At 42.5% G+C, this 22808-nt stretch overlaps 1 protein-coding gene across 2 annotated transcripts in view; it reads right to left on the reverse strand.

Moving 5' to 3' along the window:
• DISP1 (dispatched RND transporter family member 1) overlaps positions 1-13506 on the reverse strand; it is a 99297-nt gene extending 85791 nt beyond the window's left edge. The window contains exons 1-2 of one of the 2 annotated variants that reach the window (XM_066611682.1): positions 13404-13506; positions 7449-7562 (exon numbers count right to left, since the gene is read on the reverse strand). The gene's annotated coding sequence lies outside the window, so the exon portion shown is untranslated. The remainder of the gene's footprint in view (positions 1-7448; positions 7563-13403) is intronic. The other variant, XM_066611683.1, reaches the window with a different exon arrangement.
• Positions 13507-22808: the final 9302 nt, after the last annotated feature.

The raw sequence follows: 22808 nt of genomic DNA on the forward strand, positions 1-22808 counted from the left end.
CTTAAAAGAGGAAGGTTTGAACAAACTTCCATTTAGGCAGATGAACCCATAACCAGCACTATGCTACATACAGAGACAGGTTATTACAAAGAAAGTTCAATATGAGGAGAAATATTTAAGTCCCCAGTTGAAATTGCTTCAGCTGCACACTACGAAATTCATAAAACATATAAATAAAAATATCCAACTAACTTTTTCAGCACAGTTATCTACAGCGTGTTTAATTCAAAATACAAGCAGGTCACTACAAAAAACAAAAACGAATGTCAGCACAATCCTATGCAAGTTTACTTGGAAGACTCATTATACCAAGTAGGACTTATTCTTAGGTAAGTAGGCATAAAGTTATATTGGTCTGTTAATATCAGGGTGAAAAGACAGCATCAAAACAAGCTCTGCCAGATTTACAGCAAAATCAAGTTCTCTGTGACATACTGTGACAATTTTAACAATTGCAGCCCATACTTAAGATGTTACAGCATGTTGCACCTGTTTCTAACCAGCATTACAATTGTCACTGACTTTACAGTTGAAACAGCTGTTAAGAACAATCAACTCAAAATAAGAAAAAAAGAAAGTTTGAGAGTAATAGAAGAGAATCTCTTCTCCAAGATATATCCTTCAGATACCCTTATACTCACATACGGGGGTTCACACATATGGAAGTGATCACGCAAGCCTCTTGTACCCAGAAATCCAAGTGGAATCCTAACTTGGCTAATGTGTTTCACAAGATAACACAAATATGATTAACAGGACTTCACTGCTACACCATTTCTTCTATATATACTTTCACAACTACACATGGAGCAGAACAAAAAGTCACCTTATTTTCACATGAACTCCCATTATTTATTTCATGTTTATTAAATGCCATTTTCCCACCTTAGGAAAACAAAGTAGCTAATGACCAAATTTTAAAACCATTGGAATCAGTATAAAAACCTAATCATGCAGGGGGAAACAAAAAAAGAACACCACAAACACTAAGACAATATCACACTTTGTCAGAAGCAGTAAAACTGTACAACTAACAAACAGTAAATCATACTCATTAAAAACCATGGTAAATAGAGAAGTTTTGATCTGCTACCTAGATTATGCCAATATTGGCTTCTTCTTCACTTGCTGAGGGAGGACATTTCACAGACAGGGTATCAATCTCTGAAAAAGCCCGTTCCCCAGTTTCCACCTTTCTTCAGAGGTGAAACAGAAGCTCCTGGAGAAGGATCTCTGCTGCAGCTCTGAAAAATTGAGTATGTTCATATGGAAGTAAGCAGTCCCTTAAATACCAATTTAAACTTTTAAAGATTAACACCAGCACTTTAAAATGTGCTCAGAAATAAACTGGTAGCCAAGCAGGTATTTTAAGACTGGCAAGACATGATCAAATACACAAGTTAAAGCTTAGTCACAAAACAGAATGGAATAACAACTCACTCCACTAAAGAAGAAATACGAGTACTTTCCTTTTTAAAAATTTTATCCTAACCAAGTAACCTGCTCCAAAGTGCTAGGGCTCACTTGGAATTTATCTTGTTCTTAAGGATGAAGTAGATCAACCATTAAACAGGACACACACAGCAAAACTCTAACAGTTCTGGGTCATCTGGAGGTTTGCAAGGTTTAGTTACCACAATAAAATTCTGCCTTCCACAACATTTTAGGATTGGCAAAGTATTCTAGGCAGCTGCGGAAGATATAAAGTAATGCATTTTTGGCACATGATCTAAAGTGATGAAGAAACTCATTATGGGTTTTAATCCAATTCCAATGCATTTCCAACCTAAGTGCCTTTCAGAGCTGTGTCCAATAAGGGTTGTGAACATATGCACTCCCATAGCAATGCTTTTCCATTTTGCAACATACTTCACAATTAAGTCATCATTAAACAGCAACTGTGGTTGTCTACAATTAAACATTTTGCTTGTGAACGTTTGTGTGATTTTTTCCAATAGCACTTGCTTGAAATGTATAAAAGCAATCTTTTCCAACTAGCAGGTGTTGGAGAATAGTCTATTTCCCATATCTTTTTAAAAGAGATCCATTTTTTGATTTTATAATATTTTTATTATGATGCTGCATGCTGCTTTTAGCAGCCCAATTTGAGTGAAAGAAGGATACAAATTTCTTAAAACATTTTAATATAAATACACTAACCCAGTGGTTCTCAAACTTTTTAGCACTAGGATCACTTTTTAGAATGACAAATGCTGGAACCCACTGAAGGAATGTCATTAACCTGGAAATGATGTCGTGACTGGAAGTGACATAATTCAGTCAAGGAAAAGTTTTTAAATGCCCTCCATAAGATAAAATCAAAATTAAAAGTTTACAATTTAAAAATGTATTTAAAATAAAGAACCCTCTTAACCCTCCCAAGCAGTTGCTGATCTGTTTTTTTAAAAATTGCCCAAACATTCCAAAGGTTGCAATCCTATCCATTTACCCAGGGGTAAGCCTCATTGACTACAAAGGCCTACAAAACTGAGGGTCAGGAAAGTTTTTCCCAAACTTGATGGTGGTTTGATATGAATTTGGGGTGCCGATTCCAAAAATGGCATCCATTTTGCCCTATCACGTCTAGTTTTGGAGATATAGGATAGCCTCATTAGCGAATGGATCAAGCAGCTTCCTCATGAGGAAGCTGCTTGATCCATTCACTAAAGAGGTTATGTCGTGTCTCCAAAACTAGACGTGATAGGGCAAAACGGATGCCATTTTTGGAATCGGCACCCCAAATATACCCAGGAATTGGTGTAATGTTTAAGGAAGGAAAATGTGTGTTGGCCTGTACTATCACTGTTAAAAGCATATTACATAGCAGCCTGTTAAAATTACAGATCTGCAACATTTTCTCAAATGCACTCATGTATCATGTCCAACAGCATCATGTCACATAACATCAAGTCTAATACAAGCGTTCCCCTGTATTCACAGGGGTTCCATTCTGAAATGCCCCATGGTTAAGTGAAACCACCATTACGGGTGAACCCCACCTCCCCCCACCCCAAGCCAAGGGAAGCTCCACTATCCTCACCACCAGAGAGTCCTCCGAGCTCAGCAGAGGCCATGGATGGATCCCCACTCATTTCATTATATATTTTATTTTTATTATCCACAGTTCCTGTATCCAGATTCACTTATCTGTGACCACTTATCACTTACCAATTCACAGATTGGTTCATGGGACGCCCCCCCCACACATGTCCACTCCAGAGGTGAGGGGAACTCTGTTCCCCTTGCCTCCAGAGGGTCCTCTGAGCACAGCAGAGGCTGCAGACATCCATCCACGGCCTCTGCCAGGCTCAGACTGAGTCAAGGTTAAGAAAACATGACTTTTGGTTTCACAAAGAAACTGGTTTCACAGAGAAACTGGAAGCAACATTTTTAATGCCTTATAAGGCATTAGTAGGGTCGGGAAATACCTCAACATCCACAGGGATTTGATTCTAGGACACCCTGCTGATACCATAAAATGTGTTAAAGGAAAGCAGTTTAAAATAAATTAAGAAGAGCGTCCCTTTACAATTGTGGTTTAAAAACAGCTTTTTTTTACTGCTGTAGAGAGGCAGTCAAGAAATGCAAAGGACCCCCTTCCTTTGCCTGTCTCAGCTGAGGAATGGAATGATCACTTGCACGACTGTCTCTCTACAACAGCAAGAAAAGCAGTTCTTTTAAATTGCTATTTTAAAGAGATGCCTTTTTCCCCTTCTCCAGAGATCAGCACATTCCTTCTCATTTGCAGTGGCAATTCGTGCCGAGTCAAATTCGTGTATAACAAGGTTGGACCTGTACTGTCTATTTAAAAACTGTGAGAACACACATGGGAACTGAGATCAACTGAGGGAATAGCAGATTCAGTGTCCCATCTCAGACTCACTCCAGGGTATATTCAGTACTAAGATGAATGGCAGGCAGAACTGCCAGCACTATTTAATAGGTTCCCCCCCCCCAAGCATGTACACTTGAATTTATGCTTAAGTAAGTAAGTAAAGTGTGCATAAAATGCAGTCAGACTGTATTTACATTTATTGTTGAAGATTTAGTCTACAATTTTACAAGGTTGAGACCCGCCAAAACCCAAGTGAATAGGGGTTATAATACATCAAATAGCATGGGGCCTTGAAAGAAAAGAGGAGCTTCAGGTTCTTATGAGCTTGCCAATTACTATTATTACAGCTTTCCAGAAAATCTGGTAATAGCCTTGGAAATGGCATGAACTCTTTTTTTGAGAGCTAATATATCTAAATTAGAAGTTATTTCATATGAATAAGGACACAAACTAGACATGCCAGTATTACATAAAAGGCCTACATTTTAGGAGGCAGATTTTTTCAGTTATTACAAACTTTTGAGCATGGCAATTCATTATATGCTAATTACATTTCATACTCTCCTTCATACGATGCACTGCAAGCAACAATCTGAAAAGCACTAATCTGCTTCTCCTCTGCTAAAAAGTATTTCTGTATAGCCTTAAAAAGGAGAAAATGCAATATTCCTATCATAATAAAATGGCACATCCACAAGAAATATCCAGATCATGTTTACAACGAACCTTTCTTAACTCTGATTTTAGTGCCAGTCTTATTATATCAATGACATACTCAGTAGGTAGAGGAACAAATCTTGCCACTGTAATAGTTGGTTGGCAACCTTCAGTCTCGAAAGACTATGGTATAAGCCTACAGCACCCAGTATTCCCAGGCGGTCTCCCATCCAAGTACTAACCAGGCCTGACCCTGCTTAGCTTCCAAGATCAGACAAGATTGGGCATGTGCAGGGTAACAGTAATAGTAACATTTTGAGAAAAGAAATACATTTTAAAGTTTGTCTGATAGCAGCAAGACTGAGAAACCCTTCCCTTAGCTGAGATTATTTCACCTCCATTCAATAATATTATTATTAATAAATACTGCTGAAGCATACAGCTTTTTGTCCAAATTTTCACACTTTTTTGGCACTTTGTGATAGCTCTGTCACTGTTAGGCCATAGACCTTCTCTGGCTCTTATTAAGTTGATCAAATTGCAGTCTCTTTGGTTGGAAGGAGGAAGCAAGAGCTTTGTTTCTCCTGCTACCATTACTGAGCCAGACTCACCCCATCTCTCTTGCTGCCTTTCTTAATCAATCCTTTGTTACTGTGTAGGATTCAAAAACTGAATTCTAATAACCAAGGAAATAGCTCCACTTTGGGGACATGTGAAAATGCATGTGGTTTTCACCTTGACATAATATCAGAGCTATAAAAAAACCAAACTGTAAAAAAAATGGATGACTGGAATGACAGCTAGAACTGCTCAGAAAGCACCATTTGAGCTATCTGAAAAATACCTCTGTCTACATTTTGCTAGTCACTTTGAGAATTTGAAAGAGAGAAGGTCATAAATAAGTCACAGACATTTTTAAAGTAGTTCTTGAAGTCAGCTTAGAGGAGAAATAAAGCTTCATGCCATAAAAGCACTACAGGATAAACAATATTCAGATGGGAATGAATGCCAAAGTGAAAACCTATATTTTAGAACAGTTTTCAACAAAGAGGCAGGCACGATGCATAGGCATGTCTAAAACCAATGCAACATATTAGAAAGCAAGCAAGAACAGGCTTTGCAGACACAGCAGGCTACCTCAGGGAACTGCAAAGTTGCAAACTTAAGAACATTTACTTGAAATTAAGTCCTCCTGAGTGGCAGCCACTTGCAGGTATAACCATTCAGTATCAGGCTGGGGAGAGCAGGAAAATGGCCACTGGGACAGTACTCTGCTACAGTGCTCCCTTTTTAGACACTGTCATTCTTCTTTAATTTTGACAGTATCAGACTGCAAGTCTCTAAACAGCTACATAAAACTGTCAATGAACTAGTAAATGCTACATAGCAGAATACTCTAGTCCAGTGTTTTTCAAACTGTGGGTCGGGACCCACTAGGCAGGTCACAAGCCAATTTCAGGTGGGTCCCCATTCATTTCAATATTTTATTTTTAATATATTAGACTTGATGCTACCATGGTATGTGACTGCATTGAGGAAATGTTACAGATCTGTATTTTTAATAGGCTACTCTGTATATGCTTTTAACAATGATAGCCAATGGATCTTACTCCTGGGTAAGTGTGGGTAGGATTTCAGCCTAGGAGTGTTAAAAATTATCCTGCTTGATGATGTTCCTTCCGGTCATGAAATCACTTCCAGTGGGTCCTGACAGATTCTCATTCTAAAAAGTGCTAAAAGTTTGAGAACCACCGCTCTATTCTACAGCAACCTGTTGATTTACTATGGTAAATTCAGAAGACCATTGTTTAGGATAACAAACCTTAGGTGCAATGCTCCCTAACCTGGATAATCTTTATTCTTTAACTATAAAGAGAGAATTTTTAAATTTGTAGCACACTCAAGCAAAGTTTATACAGTTAAGATCCTATTATGAAGACACTAAGGAAATTTTCAACTTCATATGTGTGCATATTAACCCACCTTTTCCTTATCTTACGGCTATTCAAGCTCTGCTTCTTCTCCTTCCTAAGAGAATTAGAAGTTGAAGATACTGCAAGCATATCACGATTAAGTAGCTCTTGACAGAAGAGAATTTGAAAAAACCAGATGCTTTTTCCTAGGGGTACAGACTTCCACTCTCAAATGTTACTATCAAGAAGGTACTCAGTTGTATTATAATATATTGTGTTATATATTCTACTGGCAAGATGAATTCCCAGGTCACATTTTTATCACTACTAAAAATTGTTCAAAGATATGGACACTTGGTCCTCCACTCACTCAGTTAACTTCTAGCACCAGCAAGCTTGGAAGGAAGCTGATTGTTTGGAAGCAAACATCTTTCACTTGGCAGAAAACCTACTAAAATCTTCTTCCCCTAGGAACTGCACGGGGAGAAAACCCACATAGAACAGAATGCAGATTCAAGTGCTTTTGGGATAGCAGATCAATCCTCTTCTCTCAGATCAAGCCAATATTTTCAACCCACCACTAAATGACATTTGACTGCTAAGTAAACGCAAACTGTTGCTTATTACAAAATGGCAGTAACTTGCTTGAAGTTTCATGTGCTTCAAAGGACCCTGGATATGCGGACAATAGTAGTCACATGCATTAGATGGACACTATAGGCCTGGCTTTTGTATATCTCCAACCTTTTCGCCTCCCCTTAAGGGTAATCAAAAGATAGGCCTTATTCTACTGCACTGGTGTGCCATGATAAAAGGTAGAAGGGGGTAAAAAAGGAAGAATGAGTTATGTGGGGTCCAGGCAATCAAGGAGTTTTACATAATACACATTTAGATGAGATGAACATGACAAGGCTGGAGGGGGGCAGACAACCGAAGAGGGAGAAGAGAGTAGTGACTGTAAGAAGAGAATGGCTATGCTTAGGTAGAGAGTATCCTTTATCAGCACTGCTCACATAGCATGTTTAGAAACCTGTATCACTTACTGTTTCTGTTAATGCTGCTATTTTTTTCTTAGTTGAAAAATGGAGGTGTTCAAAGTCGTGAAACAGACCCACTAAACCATCGAAACAGTACCAAGCACTTGTGCATCTCAATACCTAAAGGAGAAAAGGTAAGGCATTAACTGCATTGTATAGCATTAATATTTCTATATTCACAAGAATAAAGGCAACATTTTTAAAAGCAGTAAAACGTTGGCCAAAAACTTACAGCACCCGCTGTGATCTACTTCAACATGACCTTCCACTAAACTACAGGTTTGTCACAGCTGAACAAGAATAATGCAGTTCCTCAGGAAAAATACTTTGCTAGTTTTTTATTGAAATTATTGAACTTCCTTTTAAGATGCTGCAATAAGGAGCAGGATGCAAGATGCCTAAACTTCAAGGCACCATTTTTGAGGAAACACACACATACACACAATACTTCACTTGTACACAGTGCTACCAAGTGGTGTTTTGGTACCCAAGGAAGTGACAGCACACAATGTGTTTAACAAGAGACAGGCAAGGAATGCCACAGGAGGGGCAGTTCAAAGCTCTGCCCCAGGGTCCTGGCAACCTGGCATTGCAAGAAAATCAAGCAAAGGCAAGCAAGAGGAATTAAGTAGAAATAAGTTGAAATCAACCACAAGATACAGAGGCTAGGAGTGCAATGGGCAAATAAAGATTATAAAAAGGTGTTTTAATTTGGAACTGATTGCGGCTTTCAAAAACATTGTGGGCTACAGCCATAATCTGACATTTTCTGACAAAGGGAGGGTATTTACCAAGTAATTCTGTGGCAGGATGATGAGACCCTGGGACTCTGTGCTAGCAGTTTGGTTTGAGAAGAGTAAGCATTTTTACCTTGTTGAGACAGACACACAAACCCAAGCAGTGAACAGTAATTTATGGGTTGTAAAACAAAAGACTTCCAATGAAGCCTCTTTAGTTCACACCTTTAAATCAGACACTACCCTGAAGCACAATTGGAGTTTGAGAAATGCCATTCTCTGCAACATTCCAGCTGAAACAGAGGTGTGTAAATTGTTCCCACAGTTAATCCTCTTTAATTTTGTAAACGCCCCAGACTGAGCCTTCCATTTCTAAAGGAATTCATTCTGGAACATCAAAAAAGAAACAGGCTAAAAGAAAAAGAAGAATTCACTTTCTGGGTTTCTCAAGACATAACGATCTGATAATTTGAAGCAGTTATGCTTTAAAACTGAGTTTAACTATAACATATAATGCAATACAGTTCATATGTGGAACAGAATTTGAACAGTTTTCTGTAAGAAGACTAACTGAAAATGTACTGCATATTTTCAGGAGAAATAGGTTATCTGGAACAAATCTATTATAGTAAAAGAAATTGTATCAGTGAAAAGTATTCCGTAAACATGGATATAAAGCACAGAATTTTCAAAAGGCCTCATCTGACGAAAGTAAACTTTAAACCCCTCCCCCACTTTTATGTACCCATGTGGGAAGCCTTGCTGCACAGACACCAGCCCCAAATGAGGGGAACATGGAACAGCTACCATGATATTGCTAAGAACATAAGAACAGCCCCGCTGGATCAGTCCTATGGCTTCCTGTATCTAACAGCAGCCCACCAAATGCCCCAGATTGATGAAGAGCTTCTTACTGCCTGCATTCAACATGGTTCTTACAAAGAGGAACACATTTGTTTTCCAGCATAAGAGACCTTAAAATTGAGTTCTGAGAAGTAAAACATAGTAAAACATTTTGTGCCCCATCCATCCTCACTTCCCTCACCAAACTACAGATCACTACACAGGATTCTAGCCCATGAATTAGGTTACCCCTCGTGTTCATGTTACTGATGTTTAAATGCATAGCTAGTAAACAAAGGGAAGCAGCAGCATTGTGTAATTCAGTGTTCAGTTTTGTGAACACTTAGTTCACATGCAACACTAAGCTCTTTGAACTCTATGATAAGTATTGTATTCTTTGCTGCCCTCTGCCTCACTTCCTGTGAGTGCTTCCTGCTTCCACTATGTGATAGCAAAGAGCCAGCAAGATCCAAGATCAGCATCAAGAAAGGTAGCAACACAAGCAAATAAAAAATTTCACAAGAGGGTGACGCAATGGGGTGATTTTTGGACCCCCACTCCTCTCTTCCTTTATAGGGGAGTTGCAATTTCTGGCACAATGCCACTCTAGGCTACCCCTTTCCTCTCCTCTTATAGAAGAGGAGAGAGGCAGCCCCGAACGCTGCTGAATTGTGGCCAGAGTGGTCGCAACTCACAGCCATTCCAGGCGTGATTCTGTACTGCCCTCCTCTATGAAGTGGAGGGGATAAACAGGTGACAGGAGATGAGGCTGGCAGCACCACCCCTTCAGGTGCAGATTCTGGGACATTTGCTCCTATTGCACCCCTAGGTATGCCACTGCTTTCATTCATGCCCTGCCATTACCCCATGGATTCCTGCATGTGTGATTTGGGTCTCAGTTTCAGCTAGCCAACTTTGATGGACAGAGTAATCTCAAAGAAAAATGCTGTGCACAGTAGTTGAAATGAGATGTTTTATATGACAAATGGACTAATGCTGCTATAAAAGTTGTACATTTAGGGATCAGTATTAAACTGGAAACTTTTCTTGACAAACCCTTCAAAATGTAGCCCAGGTTTCCCATATTTGATAGTGTCTAGATCTCCACACAAAACAACCAAAGGGAAAACATTCATATATATTCTGGGACTATCTCCCTTATCCTTTTTCCTCTGATGATCTAATTCACTATATCTAATGCATGAATGAGGATAAGAAACCAGCTAATCTGATCACGTCTACCCCACAAACTAAACAACCTTGCTATATGGTGGAAAAGTTAAATGTTCCATTTCTCCCTTTCCCAGAAGTGTGGGCAAGCCTCCTAAAATGTATATCCATTTTCAATAGATGCTCCATGAGACTTCCAAGAACAACTGAGCACATGATGGAGAGAGAAAGTTTGTACAGTGAAAGTTTGAGAGCAGTGGTTCTCAAGTGTTTAGCGTCAGGACCCACTTTTCAGAATGAGAATCTGTCAGGACCCACCAAAAGTGATGTCATGACTGGAAGTGACATCATCAAGCAGGAAAATTTTTAACAATCCTAGGCTACAATCCTACCCACACTTACCCAGAAGTGACTATCATTAAAAGCATATACATAGTAATCTGTTAAAAGTACAGATGTGTACTTTTCCCCAAATGCAGTCACACAGCAGTCTAGTATATTAAAAATAAAATATTGAAATGAATGGGGATCCACCTGAAATTGACTTGTGATCCACCTAGTGGGTCCCGACCCACAGTTTGAGAAACACTGTATTAGAGAATAACTCTAGAGAAACATATACTCTACTTAGGCTGGCGGGTCTCTCTAAGCACGACACACCAATTTGAAGACAGACAGAAGACTACAGGACCAAAAAAGAAAAAGAAACACACATAACGTAAGCTGTTTCCCCACTTTAGAAAATATAAAATCCAGCAGTCAGTTCTGTTGGGGGGGGGGGGTGTGAAGAGGGAACAATCACTATTGTTTCTTTGACTGGTAGCCCTATGCACACCTCAATATATCAATGTCTAGCGCTTAATGAGGCTGATCAACTTAAATCCGCATAACATCTCCCACACCAGATGGTGGTTTTTCCATTTTTTTCATTGAACTAACATGCTTATCTATAATTTGTGCATTGTTCTTACTGAAGACACCAAAGAGTTAACTCCCCCCCTTCTCAAACACAAGAAATTGTGGGAAAATATTTGCAGCCTCTGTTTCTACTACAGTTGAGGAATGTTAAAGAGGCCTGTACTAATTCTGAAGAATTCCGAACAAGCAATAGTTTGGTTTCATAAGTGTTATGGAAATAACTAAATAGTGTTATGGAAATGTCAGGAAATAACTCTTTGCTTTGAATATGTGCTTAGTTCAGGAATGTAAATATTCTGATGCAGCAGATTGTTAAGTACTTCAGAAAATTAACAAAGAAGATTATTAGGAATCTACAAGGGAGATACCAGGTTCATCTTGTACAGTGCATCATTTCCACACAGAAAGTCCTGTCACATTCACTTTCAGACATCCCCAGTTAAAAGATCTCAGCTGGCAGGCTAGAAAATATCTCTGCCTGAATCTGTGGAGAGCTCTACCAGTCAGAGTAAACAATGTTGAGCGAGATGGACCGGTGACATAACTTTGGACTAAATTGCTTCAGGTTATATGTAATTTTTGGTTGCAATCCTAACCTCACTTTCCTGGGAGTAAGTCCCATTGAACACAATGGGTAGACCTGGTTAGGATGTGCCCTGAGTTCCTGATTTGGAAGTTGTTGAACAGACATCTGACCACAGTATCCTTAGTATAGGATGCCAATATGTTTTAAGGTAAGCAGGTAAGCTTTCATTACTCTCTGGGAGCGTTTGAAAGCCACTAAGTTCTTGCGTGGGCGGGAGGGGGGAGGCAGCAGGGGCGGGGGAGGCAGCGGCCTCTGAGCGCGATCGCTCCACATCTACTTTCACTGCTGTGGGGAGCCCTGCTGCAGGTCGCACGGGGCTCCCCGCACCCATGGGAGGCTGCGGGGGCTTGGGTGCATGTACCCAAGCCCCTGCAGCCCCCTGAGCGGCGGGATCCTGGGGATCTCGCTGCTGCCTCCTCCCTGCCTCCAGGCTGCCCCCGCCCCTCAAGGGTGCAGGGGCCAGGGCCTGCAGGCTGGGGCGTCACGACGCCCCAGTTTGAAAAGCCCTGAAATAAGGGAACCCCCCCTTGAGTCATATTTCTCATTTCTCTGCAAAGAGCCATGAAATTCTACCACATGACTCTTATTAGCATCTGAATTTTGTAATTCTGGGGGGCAGAAAGTATGATTTTGGTAATTCCAAAACCCTCAAAAGTTTCGCTGGGCTGAACCAGTACAGAATGCCGAATGCACAACTAGCTTTGCATATACTACTTAGAAGAGTCCCAACAGAAAGAGGTACAGTAGTAACAGTACACACACCACTGGGGCAGCTTTCTTTACCAGAATGTAGAGCAGCAACTTTCAACCACTTCTCATCTCACAACACATTGACAAGACACTAAAATTGTCAAGCACATAATCAAGTTTTTGACATTTGATAAGGCACACCATGCTGCCAGTGAGGGGGGGGGTTCAGAACCCCCATCGGCCCTACTAATAAATGACCTTCCCCCAAATTCCTGTGGCACACCTGTGGACTGCTTGTGGCACACTGATGTGCACGGCACAGTGGTTGAGGATAGCTGAAGTAGGGGACGGTCTGTTTTGGACAGAAAAGATACAGGGAGAGGAAGTATTTGGAGAAATCTGAACCTAGTTGGGAGGGGGGGTTAAAATCAGCAGGCAAGCATCAGACTGCCTAGCAAACTTGCTCAGCTCCAGAAGATGAATGGAACAAGAAGCCCAGCAACGGAGCACTACACACAGCCCCACTCCCAGGGAGCTGAACCCTTCAGACGCGCACAATAGGCTGGAACTGGGACATCGCTTGGAAAAAGTTGCTTCAGGCTACAGTCCTTCCCCACTTTCCAGGGAGTAAGCCCCACTGACTCTAATGGGACTTGCCTCTGAGTAGACATTGGGCTCCCACTCGGCGGGGTGCCGGCACCAGCAGGACTCAAGGGGCCCAGAGAGAGACAGCTGGAGGGCAGCAAAGGGGAGACCTCGGCCGGCCGCCCTGCCTCGGGGCTCCCCGCTCCTAGTGGGCTTAAAGGGAGCCCCCCTGCTCCCCACACTCGCCCTGCGCAGCCTCGCCGCCACACGGCCGTGCTCGCCCTACCTGACTGGCCCGCCCGAGGCCGGGCCTTCTCGGAGGGAGCGCAGCTCTACCTGCCCCAACACCTGGAGCAGCCTCTCGCCGCTCCCCCGGAGCCCGTCCCCAGCCCCAGCCCCAGCCCCGGGAAGGAGGCTGAGGGAAGTCGGTACCTGCCCGCTGCTCCGGAGAGGGCTCGCCTTTCTGCGCTCGCCCACCGGCGGCTGGCTGGCTCAGCTCGGCTCGGCTGGGGCAGGAAGTGAGCGGACCCTCCGGCGTCCCCGGCCGCGTTACCAGGGGACGAGCCCTCCCTCGCTCCGGAAGTCACTGCCGGGAAAGGCTCGGCAGGGGAGCGCCGAGGGGGAAGGGGGCGGAGCGGCGCCGAGGCAGCCCCCATCTTGAGAGTGGCAGGCTGGCTCTGGGAGGGGGTGGCTCTTAAAGGGGCAGGCGATGGAGGGGGGGACCAAGCCTAGGCAGGTCTACTCTGAAGTAAGTCCCATTGTGTTCAGTGAGACTTACTCCCAGGAACGTATGGCTAGGGTAGCAGCCTCAGCCTGTGCATCAGTCGCAAAGGAGCCAACTGAGGGGCTGAGCAGAGCAGCTGTGCTGAGGCTGCAATCCTAGAACACTTTCATGGGAGGGAGAGCCCAAGCCTGGGCAGGTCTACTCAGAAGGAAGGCCCATTATAGTCAATGGGCTTAGCACTCAAGGTGGGCTAACCTCCTGAGGGCCCCGTCCTGTCCAGCTCCGCTATAGCCACAATGCAGCCCCATGCAAAGGGAATACCTGTTCCCATCCCTTGAGCTCAGGATTGGGCTGCCCAACAAGTTAAAAAAAACACAACCAAAAGGAACAAAAAGTACCTGTATTTTTTTTCTTTTTTTAAAAAGTGAACCAGGATATGCAATAGGATATTATGTGGACTGTTTCTGTGTGTCAATTTCTGCTCAAATTTCTTTGGCACTTTGTCATTAGAATGTGAGAAAAGAGGATTCAGTTTGGGATGGGAGAATGATATACAGTATACACTGACATTGTTTTTGGTATGTGTGGGCAGTGCCTGTCATACTTTTTGGCCAGGCCAATAGGCAAGGAATCAGAATGGGTTTGCCTAAAAAACTTGGCTGATATTGCAAGGATCAAATGAGTAAAATAGACACATCTGATGGCCTTAAAGAACCTCATTCAAATATGCCCCAAGGGATGTGATCTCTAAGGAGATCTCTTGTGGCCTGTGAAAACAATTTTTGCCCTGCTGCCCTATGAATAGTGCCCTCCGGGTTTTTTTTTTTAAATTGTAGTGCTTTCATTATTGTTAATATGTCTAAATTCACTAAGCACTGCACAAGCATATCTAAAAATATACAAGCAAACTACACAGTTTTACAATTTAAAAGGCATTTACAAAACATGATCTATGCAAGTTAGCATTAATCCACTTATCTAATAAAATATCCTGTAAGGCCATAGATGGGGGGGGGGCTGTAATTTATGCCTCACTCAATTACAGGCCCCTCCCTAGTTTTTCAATTTTTATTTAAAAAGTCAGGGCAAAACTAAATGAAATGTTCCATGCATCTTTTTTCTTCACATAAAGCAGCCACTGGAGGACCCTAATCTTGACCATAACACACTGGTAGAGGGGTTAGCCCTTCTCTTGCATTGTTTTCTTACTGGAAATCCCCACCCCCACCCCACAGCTGGAATTTGATGAAGATTGCTTCAGGGCAAACAGCAGTTTTGGGGGACAGTTTTCAGGAGGCAATGAAGCGGGAGGGGAGGGCTAAAATAGCATTTCTGGGTGGGAGCAATTTTGAGCTTGAGAACTACAGGATTAATCTCTTACTTTTCCCTGTTCCATGCTCCCAAATAGACCATTTTCTTTCTTTGTAAAGAAAAGATGTTGGGAACCCCAAACATTTGTAATTTATCGATTACTTTGGCCAAAGCCTAAACCTTGTACTGGCAGAGAAAACTATGCAGTCGATATTCTACTCAGTTGCTAACTATGAAGTAAACATCATGTGCTTCAACTTTGCAATGTTCAACACTGCAGAAGTATTCACACTTACTTGGGAATAAATGCCATTAATGGGACTTATTTCTGAGTAAGCCAAGCATAGGCACTGTGGGCCCAATCCTATCCAGTTTTCCAGTGCTGATGCAGCTATGCCAATGGGGTGTGCACTGCATCTTGTGGTGGGTCTACAGTCACAGAGGCCTCCTCATTGTAAAGGAATTCTTGTTCCCTTATCTCGGGGCTGCATTACAGCTATGCTGATGCTGGAAAGTTGGATAGGATTGGGTCCTGAGATAATTATGCAAAGGTGAAGTGCTCAGTGTCTTGTTTTCTCGATTTTCTTCCATTGCTGAAACAGTGAAGTTCCTTGAGGGAAAAATATAGCCGGGGCAGAGGGGGTTGTTCACGCTTCTGTGTCCACTCATGCACTCCCACCATGTTTTAGACCACATCTAATTATACCTCAGAAGCACCTATATTTTGGTCCACTTTGCTAGTTTTACAGCAAGAATAAGTGACTACTGGAAAATGGAGGCATAAGAAGGAAACTGTTCTATCACTATTTAACTTTGAGCATATTCAAGCATGGGCCCTTGGACCTCATTGTCTCTTCTTCTCCCTCTCAAAATGTAAGATGGCACCCTAAACTGGAGCTTTCTAAAACCAATGTTTCTACAAAACATTCTTCTTACAGTAGATGCCAGATTGTCTGTGTTTTCCAGTGCCTTCTTAGAGAAGGAAAAGGAGTTGAACATAATAAAGAATATTTTGTCCTCACGCCTGGATACCAGCCCAGATTAGGCCTCACTCTCTTACTGTGTGTGACAAATGCAATTCCCACAGAAACTTGATAACCTGTCAGCTTGCAGACTGACATACTTGTATGTACATCCTTAGCTAAGGGGATTTAAATTAAAGGGAACTCCAGGCCTCTGTAATAGTATTCACCATACCAACAAGATCTTCACAAACAGCTGGGATACACTTGCATGGGAGGGAGGTGCCACCTTTGCTATCCCCCTGCGTGGATCCTATGGGTCTAAGTCAGGAGTGTCAAACTCATTTCATACCAAGGGCCAAATAGCATTCATGGTGCCTGCTGAGGGCCAGAAGTGATGTCATTAGGCAGGAAGTGATGTCATTAAACAGGTCATAACCAAAAATAAACCCTTTTTCTCACTTAGGAACTCGTTAGCTGCAAATGACAGAAGAGAAAATACACAAATCTTGATCATATTTCAAGATATGAGAGAGCCCAATTTTCATGTGGGCTTTCCTTATAGCAGTAACACCTCAGGACTGCTCAGCAGCTGAGAGCCTGAGGGCCACACAAAAAGCTTCCCACATCTGGCCTTATGTTTGAACCTCTGGTCTAAACGTTGCACTGATGAGGCAGAACGGCACCTGTTAAATTTTTGGTGGCCATGTAGTTGTTAAAGACCTCTAGGCCCTCCAGCATGAAAATAGGCAACAACCTTATTGAGTATCTTTATTCCATTGTAAATGGTTAGCATTTGCCTTAGTGGTTAGCTCTGGTTAGTGTTTGTTAGCTCTGAGTGCTGCTTATAGTATTGCACTGAAGAAAAAGACCCTGGCAACTGACATTTCCTCTGCTCTTTGCAGTGAATTGAGCCCTCAGAACCTTGAACTCTCTAGAGAAAAGAAGACATCCTGTCTTCTCATACTTTGGGAAGTTCCATGGACATTGAAGTTGCAAGATATGTATTAAAAAATACACCCAGGATTGCTGAGCCTCATTTCCTCCCAGTGTGAGCTTAACAGGCTATCAAATTTGATATGGCTGCCTTAGCATGAACCCCCCTCCACCACCACCCCCCATTTGAAGGAGGAAGGCACTGATAGCCTGTCCATTAGACAAATGGAACATCTGGCCTGACAGCTGCTATAGAGCCTCCTCACTCCTCACTGTGTATAAGATTGCAGGCTTAGAGATGGGGCAATGCAATCTGGAACACTGCCTGATGCCATCTTGGGCCTGCCACTTCTACACTATCAAAAAAAAATGAAAATAAAAACTGTTACCATGCTCCTTGTGTGCCGCCATGAAACCGAGAAATAGAGGACTTTGTTTCATTTACACAGGGACAGTGCAAACTCTGCCCCTTTAAATGAAACTGGATGTCCTGCACTTGTGGTTTCACAGGCAGTATGCAACAAGCACAATAAAATGGGGAATAATCTACTTCAAGTGAGCAAGAAGCAGATCATTGGTGGCAGGTTGGAGGAAGGTAGTGAAAGCAGCAGATTTAGGGTGAAAGGTATCCCAAATCTACTGCCCCCTCAGACCCCTAACAAGTCTGTCACTGAGGCAACCTGCATCAGGTGGCCTCATAAATGTGTCAGCAGTGCTTAGAGATGTGACAACAGAACTAGTTGTTCTGAATCTTAGCAACCAATGCTACTGGAACACGCATTATTTTTCATGCAACTTCAGAAAGCAGTCAGCATTAGAGCTTGTTAGGCAGTGCCATCTTGTGGTGAAATACAATGAGACTTCTCAGTTGAAACATGGATCTTCTCCTATAAAGGAGTTAAAGTGTAAATTCCAGTGACAGAAAATGGAGGTGAATGTGGTTTTTATTGAGTACCTTTCACATTACATACGCATTCATGTGTCTTAGGCATTTCTTTACAAACTTTCAGGATAATTTAAAAGTGAGTGTAGAAATAATAAGTCTACCCCTTCTCAATTTTTACAATTTTTACACTCTTCTTGTTTGGGACTGTGTCTCTATCTAGTGACATGGAAGTGAACATTATTCTGAATCAGAGGTGAAAGATATTCTGGAGTTGAACAGTACTGGGTTATTTGTTAAACACACCCCTCCTTCCGCAAGACATTTTGCAAACCTGAGCATATTCTTTTCAGAACAATTCTGGATGGTTGTTGAGAAGAGACAGAGAGAGTTGCCAGGCTGCAATCTAGAAAAAATGTGTGAGTTCTAACACCTCCATGGTAATCAGATGACAATATAGCCATGACTGCCCTTCTCTCTTCCTGTGTGTGACAAAAAAAGGGTCTTTATTGCTCCATCAAGCAAGGAGAGAAGAATCAGAGAAACCACAACTTTTCTGCTCTGCAGGATTCCTGAAGCATTAAGAGATGCATTTACAGGCAGAAATTCAACAGGTGAAGCATTTCCCAACCTGGAAATGCAATGGTGGGAAAATTCACCTTTTCAATTCTTGAAGGCCACTTAGCTATTCATGGCTTTGGAGCCCAGCCAGGGAAAGAAGTGGTAATTTAGTCAATAGATTTACGGATGAAGACGTTTGGAAATACCCAAGATCATATCTAGAAACATCATGTTCTTCAGAGGTTATCTGAATCCCTGCCTTAAAACACACATACAAACAGCAGATTCCCAAGAATTAACCCATCCGTAATCATACAGGAAGTTAATTCAAAAATATTTCACAGGGTGGAACTTGTATGCAAACAGAAGTGTGCAAATCACTCAGAAGATGCATACTCACACAAAATTTAGCAGGTAAGTCCCAGTGAGGTAAATGGGACCTTCTGCCAAGTTCATTTGCATAGGATTGCACTGTATCTTTCGAGTGAAAAACCTATCATAGTAGGAATCGACTGTTATCCTTAAGAATATGTGATACATTGAATAAACAGATAAGATTTTTTGTTTAATGTCAATTCCAAAAAGTACTGTATAAATAACCGTTCTAAACTCACACTTCAGGAAGGAGCCATAGCTCTGTGGAAGATGCCATCTTTGTGGCATTTTTACCTTGTCTTTCTCCCCAAGGGGACCCAAGGCAGCTTTGCATGCTAAAGCTCCTGAATTCAATCTCTGGTATTTCCAGTTCACAGAATCTCAGGTAGCAGGCTCAGGAAAGACACTCCCCCCTCCCCCAGAGAGGAGAGGAGTTGCTGCTAAGGTAGCCTCCCCACCCAACTCTTAAGGGGTCCACCAAAATAGAACATGGCCCACTGCAGGGCACTTTGTTGAGGGCTCCCTCAAGCATGGAGCCAGCTTTGCTTCTGGAACTGCTCTCCTCTAGTTCCAGGTCTATATGACCTCACTCTAGTTACTCAGTGGGAACTGAAGGTACTCAGCAGCTGTTCAGAGGCATTTTTATTTCTACTTTACATATTAGGCCTCAACTCTGATTCAAAGTACTGTAAGGGTGACACCTCACACAATTAGCCCAGAGGTCCACAGTTCAAGGCAGACATCAGCCATGTTCACCCTGCGAGAGACATGTGTTTTTTCAATGTTAAAAATCTCAATGTTAAAAATCTGTCAACACTGTAAATGAGGAAAATGCAATACATTGGTTGAGTGTGAGACAGACTATGGGTATAAGTTCTAGCCATTGTGCAATGATCCATGAGACCTCTGTTCCATAACATTTTTGACTATGGACAATTTTTCAGCAGTGCCCCTGGAGTTCTCACCACCCAGGAAAGTAAGGGATTACCAGACTCGACTGTATTCATTTGGCAGTGTGGTCTATTCAGTTCTTACTCATGCATAAACAGTGCACTCATGACATGCTGTGAAGCGCATCTTATTTTCAGCTGACAGCAAAATCCTCTGCATGTTTACTCAGAACAGGAAGCCCAATCCTAACAAAACTCCTGCAATGTATTGTCGCCAGTGCAGTCCCCACCACAACCAGCATAGGAATTGCAGCTGTTGGAGGTCTTGTGGTTAGGAGACATTTGTCCCTTTACCCTGGGTAAACACTCAGCAGCTGCAATGGGGATACTCAGATGTGCACCAGCAATACCTCTGGAGCAAATCTAAGCCACCTCACCTTGGGCTTCCAAGTCCAGGAAGGGGGATAGGATTTGGTAGTAGCCGCAACTGCCATTCCTGCCCCTCCAGGATCAGATCTGCCCCGCCCCATTCTCCTCTGCCCCATAACACTTCCCCCACCCCTGTTCCACCCTCCCCTGCTCCCCCAATGGCCAACAGAGCACCTACCTTTTCTGGCGGGTGTATTGGAATTGTGGAAGATCTGGTGAGGAGGTAGATGTGGTGTCAGCAGTGGCCCCTAAGGGTAAGGCCTGGGTATCCAGCAGAGTGTGCTGCACAGCTGCAGCCACTTGAAGGCAATAGGGCCCTCAGGAATACAAGGAGCACCTGAGGCAGGACGGGTTTGTGGGTTATAGAAGGAGTGCAGGTTGGAGAGGAGACTGACTGGGCTTATAGAATTTGGAATCTGACTTTGGGCTTTTATTTGGATACTCTGACTGATTTGATGGACTACCTGGACTCTGACTTTGGACTGTGACTTAGCTTATTGGCTCTGGACTCTGATTTGGCAACTCTGATTGGACTGGCTTACTTGGAATCTGTGGACTGGGACTGGACTCTGACTATTACTTGCTGCACTTGTGAGTTTAACAAGGGGAACTAATCAGACTTAAGTGGGCATGAGGCCCAGTGGGGAGGAGCTGTGGCAAGACAGCGGGGCAGTCCTTTGACTAGTGACAGCAAGCAGGTGCTGGCCTTATCACTGGCATGATGATTCTTTGCATTGCCACAACATGCTGTGCAGCATGTTTGAGACAGTGGATGTTCCCATTCTGCTGGTGGTAGCCAGCTTAGAATTGGGCCACAAGGTCCATTGTGTTCAATGGAGCTTACTCCAAGGAAAGTGTGCATAGGATTGCAGACTGAGGGGAAAAAAATTCCCTAACGTTGGAGATAGTGTAATATCAAGTTCCATTGAATGTCTTATGAGATTTTCACTTGCAGAACAATCGCTAGATCCAGTTAAAGAACATCAGATGTTAAATACTGTACTCCATTTATCTGTACACACATAACGCAGAAATATGCACCAGCACTTATACACCAACTTATACACCAACAAATATACACCTTTTCAGCCACACTAGACGCTATTCCAGAACCACCATTCAGAGCGCGATACCATAGTCTTTCGGGACTGAAGGTTGCCAATGGAATACACCAACAACTACTGTAAAAAAATTTTTTACAGACATATGGTACATAGTGTGACATTTTGTCATGGGTCTCTTTCCTTCCTTTCTGTTGGAAGGAACGTTTTTTGCCAGCATTATCCCCTTGCTTAAGTTGGTAAAAAATGAGAGAACCAATTTCCTCTAGTGCAGTGGTTCTCACACATTTAGCACTGGGACCCATTTTTTTAGAATGAGAATCTGTTAGGACACACTGGAAGTGATGTCATGACTGGAAGTGACATCAAGTAGGAAAATTTTTTGACAATCCTAGGCTGCAATCCTACCCACACTTACCCAGGAGTAAGTCCCATTGACTATCATTGAATATACATAGTAACTTGTTAAAAGTACAGGTCTGTAAAATTTCCCCAAATGCAGTCACATGCTATGGTAGCATCAAGTCTAATGTATTAAAAAGAAAATATTGAAATGAATGGTGACTCCACCTGAAATTGGCTCATGACCCACCTAGTGAGTCCCGACCCACAGTTTGAGAAACACTGCTGTAGTGACTTCCAAACATTCTGCCTTCAGGAGATCTTTTGGATGTCAGGTTGTTTACTGAGGAACCTCTGCACTTTGTAAAGGACAATGAAGGCTGCGCAGGGTGCATGCTGTTTGTCTGGTGCTGAGCAGATCTCTGTTATCACATAAACTAAGGCCCAGACCTGCAGACCAAACCTGCAGACATTGAGCATTTCCCACTGAATAACATTTGGATGCAAAACCCACATGGGTTTCCTTAAGAGACAGAAAGTAAACAGCACTTGAATACTGCTCTCCCTGACAAAAGCAGGACATTTCCTGCTCTCAGAGGGAAGCTCCCACCCCTTTCGGCTGACAAGTGCTGCTGGGATACACGTAGAAAGATTACTGGATGATGATTGGTAGTGTAGGAAGAGGGACAAGCATAGTGCTTGCCTGGAAGAAAGTTACCGTGAATATGTGGTCACAAATCCCACATGGGTAGAAACTAATGGATGTGACTCACAAATGTGTTATCCCACAGAATAGCTGCCTGTTTGGACTGGGCCTGAGAATATATCCCAGAAGACATACATTGGTCCCCCATGACTGCATGTTGCAAGCTGTTTTTCAAGGAATCATAACGATACTAGAGAGGGGGCTCCCTTAATATCCATTGCTGGATGACTGTGGTTACTCGAAGGAAATGCACTTCTCACATACTCAGCATGTAAAAGTTCTCCGCTAGCTCACTTCTGTCTATGGTAGGAAAGAGAACTCTTAACTCCAAAATCAATAGGATTTTCTTCAGAGAAAGTAGGATGGGAGTGTTAATGTGAAATATAGTTGTTCTTTCAGAAATCTAGCATGTGGGGCAAAATGCATCCTGTCTCCAGAACTGCACTTTCCTCCTTCTTGCCCCCCCGTATATTTTTTTTCCTGATGCCATTGCTATAGGGAACCACCATTTTTCTTCTTATTGAGAACCCCCCCCATAGCAGCCCAAGCAAAACACTTTCACAGTCATACTGACAACATTTTCTCAGTAACCAACAACTTATTTTCTTCTTCAGCAGACATTTTTGTAGAGCAGGGGAGTGTTTCAAAATGCAGCCT

The sequence above is a fragment of the Tiliqua scincoides genome, chromosome 1, assembly GCF_035046505.1.
Source record: "Tiliqua scincoides isolate rTilSci1 chromosome 1, rTilSci1.hap2, whole genome shotgun sequence".
Lineage (NCBI taxonomy): Eukaryota > Metazoa > Chordata > Lepidosauria > Squamata > Scincidae > Tiliqua > Tiliqua scincoides.